At 46.8% G+C, this 8,379-nt stretch overlaps 1 non-coding gene across 1 annotated transcript; it reads left to right on the top strand.

Moving 5' to 3' along the window:
- Window positions 1-735: 735 nt before the first annotated feature.
- On the top strand, window positions 736-825 carry trnap-agg (transfer RNA proline (anticodon AGG)). The gene is given in 2 exon segments: window positions 736-771; window positions 790-825. It is a non-coding gene; the product is annotated as a tRNA-Pro (tRNA).
- Window positions 826-8,379: the final 7,554 nt, after the last annotated feature.

The raw sequence follows: 8,379 nt of genomic DNA, 5'->3' as shown, positions 1-8,379 counted from the left end.
CCGAATTGCCCGCCCCCCCGAATTGCCCGCCCCCCCGAATTGCCCGCCCCCCCGAATTGCCCGCCCCCGAATTGCCCGCCCCCCCCGAATTGCCCCCCCAATCCCACTCTAATCACCCCCCACTCACTCTCTCTCAGGAACTCCCGCGGACCTCAGACAAAATCTGGCACAGGTCGATAATCAATGATTCATTGTCAGGACAACACATGGGGTTAAACTTCAGAGAAAATTTACTCATAGTGAACGTGACAATACAGCCCCGTCTGAGTGCTTTCCCTCACTGAGGTTACTGATTGTCACTGTTGGGAAATTTGACATGTTTTTACTCATATTACTATCACATCAAGTCCAATCGCTCCCCGATCCTTTCACACAAACCCGCAGATCTCCCAGGTGAACCATGTCATCAGTCTGTACTTTAAATGTTCCAGATCTTTTAACTGTCTGACAGACAACACCTTTCAAAAGTGATCAAATATCAAAGGCAGACTCAGAGTTGTCACATGTTGAAGTCGCTGGGTTAAAATAATTGACTGTAACATGTGTGCTTTATAAACAAAAGCCCCCAGTTGCAAACAGTCGAGGTAACAATATTGGACGGATATTTTGCTGGAACTTAAAGTCCACAAATGCCGATGCGGTGAGTTATTTAAACAATTTCGGCGTTCACTCGAGGTGTCAGAACTGCTTTGTAGAAAGTTAAACAATTTTTATTTCGCTACCGGCTGACGTGCAGGCTCGTTGGTCTAGGGGTATGATTCTCGCTTAGGGTATCGCAATCCATTAGCATGCGAGAGGTCCCGGGTTCAAATCCCGGACGAGCCCCTCATTTGTTTCTTTTTGACCAAGTCAGATGTTGTGATTTGTTTCAGGTGCAAAGGGCTTTCTGCTGACTGGCTCCGAAAAAGAGTCAAAGAGGCACAGAGTTTTACAGCACGGAAAGAGCCCACTCGGACACCCATGTGACATCTGGACGGGAAACGTTAGTTCTGATTCTCGCTCCACAGATAGTGCCAGAAATACTGGCATAACCCAGTATTTTCTGTTTCTATTTCATATTTCGAAAGTCCGCAGTGTGCTGCATTATATAAGACTGTAGGTTTTGGGCTGACAAGTGGCAAGTAACATTCGCGCCACACAAATGCCAGACAATGTCCATCACCTTAAGAGAAAATCTAACCACCGCCTCTTGACTGTTTTTCCACCACTGAATCCCCCGCTGTTAACATCCTTACGGTCAGCATTGACCAGAAACTCAATTGGACTCGCCACATAAACACAATGGCGACAAGAGCAGGTCAGAGGCCAGGAATACTGCGGCGAAAAACTCACCTCCTGACTCCCCAGAGCCTGTCCACCATCTACAAGGCACAGGTCAGGAGCGTGATGGAATATTCCCACCTCGCCTGGATGGGTGCAGCTCCAACAACACACAAGAAGATTGACATCATCCAGGACAAAGCAGCCCGCTTGATTGGCACCACATCCACAAGCATTCATTATTAAACTAGAAAGAGTGCAGAAAAGATTTACTAGGATGCTACCGGACTTGATGGTTTGAGTAATAAGGAGAGGCTGGATAGACTGGAACTTTTTTCTCTGGAGCTGAGGAGGCTGAGGATGAAGTTCTGGAGGCCTATAAAATAATGAGGGGCATAGGTCAGCTAGATAGTCAATATCTTTTCCCAAAGGTAGGGGAATCGAAAACTGAGCCGCCTCGCGGAAATGTCCTCCGTGCCTTTTTCTACCGCGCGGAGGCGTTTCCTGTGCGGGCTGCTGCTGCACACCTTCCACTACCGCCTCCTCGCCTGTCGCCCGGATACACCTTGGCGGGCCTTGTTGCCGCCGGGCGGCGGAGGTCCCCGCTGGAGGTCCCTCTACGGAGGGATCTCCCCCAATTACGTCGGGGACCTGGGGTGGAGGGTGATGCATGCAGCAGTTCCGCACAACCGTAGGATTCACTGGTTCACGGGCTCCGAAGACTGCCCTTTCTTTAAATTTAAAGCCCTTTGCTTTAAATTGAGGGGTGATAGATATAGGACAGATGTCAGAGGTAGGTTCTTCACTCAGAGAGTAGTAAGGGCGTGGAATGCCCTGCCTGCAGCAGTAGTGGACTCGCCAACATTAAGGGCATTTAAATGGTCATTGGATAAACATAAGGATGATATGGGAATAGTGTAGGTTAGATGGGCTTTAGATTGGTTCCACTGGTCGGCGCAACATCGAGGGCCGAAGGGCCTGTACTGCGCTGTAATGTTCTATGTTCTAGAGTGTGGTTGTAGAGGGCTTTCTTTAAAACTGGAGGTCTGTGGCCAGCGATATGCCTCAGGGATCAGTGCTGGGTCCACTGTTATTTGTCATGTATATTAATGATTTGGATGAGAATATAGGTGGCATGGTTTGCAGATGACACCAAGATTGGTGGCATAGTGGACAGTGAAGAAAGTTATCTCTGATTGCAACGGGATCTTGATCAATTGGACCAGTGCGCTGACGAATGGCAGATGGAGTTTAATTTAGAGGTGATGCATTTTGGTAGATCGAACCAGGGCAGGACTTACACAGTTAATGGTAGGGCGCTGGGGAGAGTTACAGAACAAAGAGATCTAGGGGTACAGGTTCATAGCTCCTTGAAAGTGGAGTCACAGGTGGACAGAGTGGTGAAAAAGGCATCGGCATGCTTGGTTTCATTGGTCAGAACATAGAATACAGGAGTTGGGACGTCTTGTTGAAGTTGGACAAGACATTGGTGAGGCCACGCTTGGAATACTGTGTACAGTTCTGGTCACCCTATTATAGAAAGGATATTATTACATTAGAAAGAGTTCAGAAAAGATTTACTAGGATGCGACCGGGACTTGATGGATTGAGTTATAAGGAGAGGCTGGATAGACTGGGACTTTTTTCTCTGGAGCGTAGGAGGCTGAGGAGTGATGTTATAGAGGTCTATAAAATAATGAGGGGCACAGATCAGCGAGATAGTCAATATCTTTTCCCAAAGGTAGGGGAGTCTAAAACTAGAGGGCACAGGTTTAAGGTGAGAGGGGAGAGATACAAAAGTTCCAGAGGGGCAATTTATAATTGCTGGAGGATCTTGTTGCCGGATTACACTGAATACAGCGTATTACTGAATTACAGCGTATTACGTATTATGTTACAGAGCAGTAATCCAGGAGAACTGGAGTAATTGTTGGATTACACAGTGATATGTTACAGAGCGTATTTTTCTTATTCCTAAGAAAAATACAGCAGCGTAATCCTGCAACAAGAAAGATCCTCCAGTAGTCTGAGAATTCACTGATCTCCCAAGCAGAGGCCATTTACCTCGGATCACCACCAGAGGGAGCTCCCTCACCGTGTTTGTGTGATCACGGTATCAGGAGTGGGTTCCATGACACATTGATACAGGGAAACATAAATCAGGAGAACTGGATTAATTGTTAGATCACACAGTGAAGTGATACAGAGCATTAATGTAGGAAAACTGCTTTAATTGTTAGATTACACAGTGATATGTTACAGAGCAGAAATCCAGGGGAACTGGATTAATTGTTGGATTACACAGTGATATATTACAGAGCAGGAATCCAGGGGAACTGGATTCATTGTTAGATTACACAGTGATATGTTACAGAGCAGTAATCCAGGGGAACTGAATTAATTGTTAGATTACACAGTGATATGTTACAGAGCAGTAATCCAGGGGAACTGGATTAATTGTTGGATTACACAGTGAAATGTCACAGAGCAGTAATCCAGGGGAACTGGATTAATTGTTGGATTACACAGTGATATGTTACAGAGCAGGAATCCAGGGGAACTGGATTAATTGTTAGATTACACAGTGATATGTTACAGAGCAGGAATCCAGGGGAACTGGATTAATTGTTAGATTACACAGTGATATGTCACAGAGCAGGAATCCAGGGGAACTGGATTAATTGTTAGATTACACAGTGATATGTTACAGAGCAGATATGGATGTTAAGTTTGCTGACGACACAACGATAGATTGGAAAATGAATGGTGATGAGGATGTAAGGGGACGATGAAGGGACATAAATAGTTCAGTGAATTGGCAAAGCTTCGCCAAATTGTGTTTATGTGGGCGGATGTGAAAATGTACATTTTGGCCTGATGAATATAAAATACACTTAATAACTAAATGGTGCGAGATCACAACATTCTGAGGGACAGAGGGATTGGGCCGTCCTTGGGCATGAATCAAAAGGGGCTAATATACAGGTACAGCAATTAATTAGAAATGTCATAAAATGGTACCATTTATTACGAGAAAATGTATTATTAAATAGGACGGGTCAGAAATTCCTCATATAGGAGCAGAATTAGGCCATTCGGCCCATCGAGTCCGTTCCGTCATTCGATCATGGCTGATATGCTCCTCATCCCCATTTTCCTGCCTTCTCCCCATAACCCTTCAACCCATCACCAATTAAAAATCTGTCTAACCCCTCCTTAAATTTACTCACTGTCCCAGCATCCTCCGCTCTTTGGGGTAGCGAATTCCACAGATTCACAACCCTTTGGGAGAAGTAGTTTCTCCTCAACTCTGTTTTAAATTTGCTGCCCCTTATCCTAAGACTGTGACCTCTCGTCCTAGAATGCCCCACAAGAGGAAGCATCCGCTCCACGTCTACTTTATCCGTACCTTTTATCATCTTGTCAGTGATCTCTCATTCTTCTAAATTCCAGTATGTTTCCATTGTGCAAGGCATTGGAGAGACCACATCTGGAGTATTGTGTACAATACTTGATTCCTTATCTATAGAAAGATGGTAATGTGTTAGAAAACTGCCCCAGGCTCCTGTGAATTCCTCCAACTCGTATTTAATTAGACTTGAATTGATTTATTTTAAAACGGTTTATTTTAAACATATTGAGAGCGGCCTGAAAGTGGTAGACTGGGGACTATCACACAAATGCTCTCAGTCTGATGGTGTGGGGGTATTGTCACTGGGCTGGGAGCCCAGAGCCAGCCAGCTTCCAATCACACCACAGCAAATAGTGAAATCTCAATTCAATAAAAATCTGTCATTAAAGGCCTGGTGATGGCCATGAAACCATTGCCGTTAAAACCCATTTGGTTCACCGATGCCCTTCAGAGAAGGAATTTATCCGACTCCAGAATAAGACCAGAGGATGCTGGAAAATCTCAGCAGGTCTGGTAGTCCCTGTAAGTCTTTCATGTGAATCCAGGTCCACACGATGTGGTTGACTCTGGAATGGCCCAGCAAGCAAGCTGCTCAGTTCAAGGGCAGTTAGGGATAGACCACAAGCAAGGAACTGGTAACAATCTGCACAAAATATTGGCCAGTTATTTTCAGGTTGGAAATGTAAAGCTGCCGTTTCGCTCTCAGTCAGGAACAGATCCCAGTTTTACACCAATCTCTGATTTAACAGCACATTGGAGAGCTGGTGCAGACACGATGGGCCAAATGGCCTCCTCCTGCACCAACACTATTCTGTGAAATCTTAGAAAACAGGGAAATGCTGGAATTAAACTCAGCAGGTTCGGCAGCATCTGTGCAGAGAGAGAGAGAGAAACAGAGTTAACATTTCAGCTCTGTGACCTTTCCTGTGAACTGGGGAAAGTTAGAAATGTAACAGGTTTGGAGAAAGGGGCGGGTGGGACAGGGACGAAAGGAAGGTCTGTGAGAGGGTGGAAGGCAGGAGAGATTGAATGAGAGAAAAGTGAACCCCCCCCCCCCCCCAGAGCCAAACTCCCTCAGAGGCTCCCACACTGCATTCCAACAAACTGAGCTGGATTGGACTGAATGGGAAGTCATGGGAATGTAGCCCTCACTGACTTCATGGATCAAGTACATTTCTGGATGGAAATTAGCTGCATAGACTCCAGCCTGGTTGTTGGTGTGAAACAGGAGCTGATGTCTATCTGTGTGTGTGTGTGTGTGTGTGAGTTCCTGCCTGCAGCTCCCAGAGAGTTTAAAATCCTGCATCTGTCTCTCTGCAGAGCTGCTGGTTAAAGACACATTTACAGCATTCATCAGACAGAAACTTCACTCTCATTCTCTCCCTCCCCTCCCCCAGCCAGTGCTTCTGTTAAAAAAAGTTTAAACGCTTTATTTTGCAGCTCTGATCTCTGGTGAATTATTAACCACTAAGCACAGGGCACACACACACATTCAGACACCCGGACAGACAACAGGCAGATTGTAAATCAGAAGTGGGATTTGTAAATGCAGCAACAAAGAACTTTGCAAGATATTGTTTCAGTTCAGGCAACTTAAGGAAAAGTGAATTTTGCAAGAATCAGCAAAGGGTGCAAACCTGTAGCAGATGGAGTCCTGGATGAACAAGTTGTACAATCCACATTCAGACCTGGCCTCTCTCTCTCTCTGGCAGTGCAGGGCTGCGAGTTAATTGAAACCCATCTTCTCTCAGCTCCCAGTGCTGGTGATGTGAAGCTGGGAGTGGGGGGGAGGGAGAGCCTTGGGATAAACCATTTGCCTGGTGCTCACTAACCCCCACACACAAACACCCCCCCACACACTCAGAGACAGGTTGGTGTTGGACTGGGCCAGGTAGGAGGAGGTGTGTTCAGGTGAGGTGGAGGAGCTGTGGTTGGATAAGGATTGATTGGGGAGGTGTGGGACTCAGTGAGGTTATAAAAAGGCTGGCGATGCATTGTCCAGTCTCTCTCTACACGTGGGTTGGTAAGTATCAGGTAAGCTGTGTCTTTGTGAGTGAGTGAGTCAGTGTGTGCTTGCATGGAGTTCCAGCTCTGATATTGTAACCCCCCCTTTCCCAGCACAAAGCCCCTGTTCCTGGATCTCTCTCCCCACCATGGGAGAGGGGATGGAAGGAGTTGGAGAGATCACCGAGGGAAAAGATGTGCGATGGTGAGTATGAACCTCTTCACTTTCTGTCCGCACCTTTCCCGCCTCAGCCCTGCTTTTCTCTCTGTTTGCAGCCTCCTCTCAATCTCCCTCTCCATCTTTCTCTCTTTCAACCTTTCTCTCTCTCAATCTCTCTCTCAATCTCTGTCTTTCTATCTCTCAATCTTTCTATGTCTCAATCTTTCTATGTCTCAATCTTTCTATGTCTCAATCTTTCTATGTCTCAATCTTTCTATGTCTCAATCTTTCTATGTCTCAATCTTTCTATGTCTCAATCTTTCTCTCTCTCAATCTTTCTCTCTCTCAATCTCTCTCTCAATCTTTCTATCTCTCAATCTTTCTCTCTCTCAATCTCTCTCAATCTTTCTCTCTCTCAATCTCTCTCTCAATCTCTGTCTTTCTATCTCTCAATCTTTCTGTCTCTCAATCTTTCTCTCTCTCAATCTCTCTCTCAATCTTTCGCTCTGTCTTTCTCAATCTTTCTCTCTCAATCTTACTTTCTATCTCTGTCTTTCTCTCTGTCTTTCTCTCTCTCTGTCTTTCTCTCTCTCTGTCTTTCTCTCTCTGTCTTTCTCTCTCTCTGTCTGTCTCTCTCTCTGTCTTTCTCTCTCTCTGTCTTTCTCTCTCTCTGTCTTTCTCTCTCTCTGTCTTTCTCTCTCTGTCTTTCTCTCTCTCTGTCTTTCTCTCTCTGTCTTTCTCTCTCTGTCTTTCTCTCTCTGTCTTTCTCTCTCTCTGTCTGTCTCTCTCTCTGTCTGTCTCTCTCTCTGTCTTTCTCTCTCTCTGTCTTTCTCTCTCTCTGTCTTTCTCTCTCTCTGTCTTTCTCTCTCTCTGTCTTTCTCTCTCTTTCTCTCTGTCTCTCTTTCTCTCTGTCTCTCTTTCTCTCTGTCTCTCTTTCTCTCTGTCTCTCTTTCTCTCTGTCTCTCTTTCTCTCTGTCTCTCTTTCTTTCTGTCTCTCTGTCTGTCTCTCTCTCCCTTTCTCTCCCTTTCTCTCCCTTTCTCTCCCTTTCTCTCCCTTTCTCTCCCTTTCTCTCCCTTTCTCTCTTTCTCTCTCTGTCTCTCTCTCTTTCTCTCTCTCTCTCTCTGTCCTTCACTCTCTCTCTCTGTCTTTCTCTGCCTGTGTGTCTTTCTCTCGCTCTTTCTCTCTCGCTCTTTCTCTCTCTCTCTGTGTCTGTCTTTCTCTCTGTCTCAATCTTTCCCCCCCCTGGGCTTTGTCCCCCCCCCCCCTGGGCTTTGTCCCCCCCCCCCCCCTGGGCTTTGTCCCCCCCCCCCCCCCTGGGCTTTGTCCCCCCCCCCCCCCCTGGGCTTTGTCCCCCCCCCCCCTGGGCTTTGTCCCCCCCCCCCCCTGGGCTTTGTCGTCCCCCCCCCCTGGGCTTTGTCGTCCCCCCCCCCTGGGCTTTGTCGTTCCCCCCCCCCTGGGCTTTGTCGTCCCCCCCCCCTGGGCTTTGTCGTCCCCCCCCCCTGGGCTTTGTCGTCCCCCCCCCCCTGGGCTTTGTCGTCCCCC

This window comes from Mustelus asterias, unplaced genomic scaffold, assembly GCF_964213995.1.
Source record: "Mustelus asterias unplaced genomic scaffold, sMusAst1.hap1.1 HAP1_SCAFFOLD_3014, whole genome shotgun sequence".
In the NCBI taxonomy this organism is placed as follows: Eukaryota; Metazoa; Chordata; class Chondrichthyes; order Carcharhiniformes; family Triakidae; genus Mustelus; species Mustelus asterias.
This window is presented reverse-complemented; position numbering and strand designations above follow the sequence as displayed.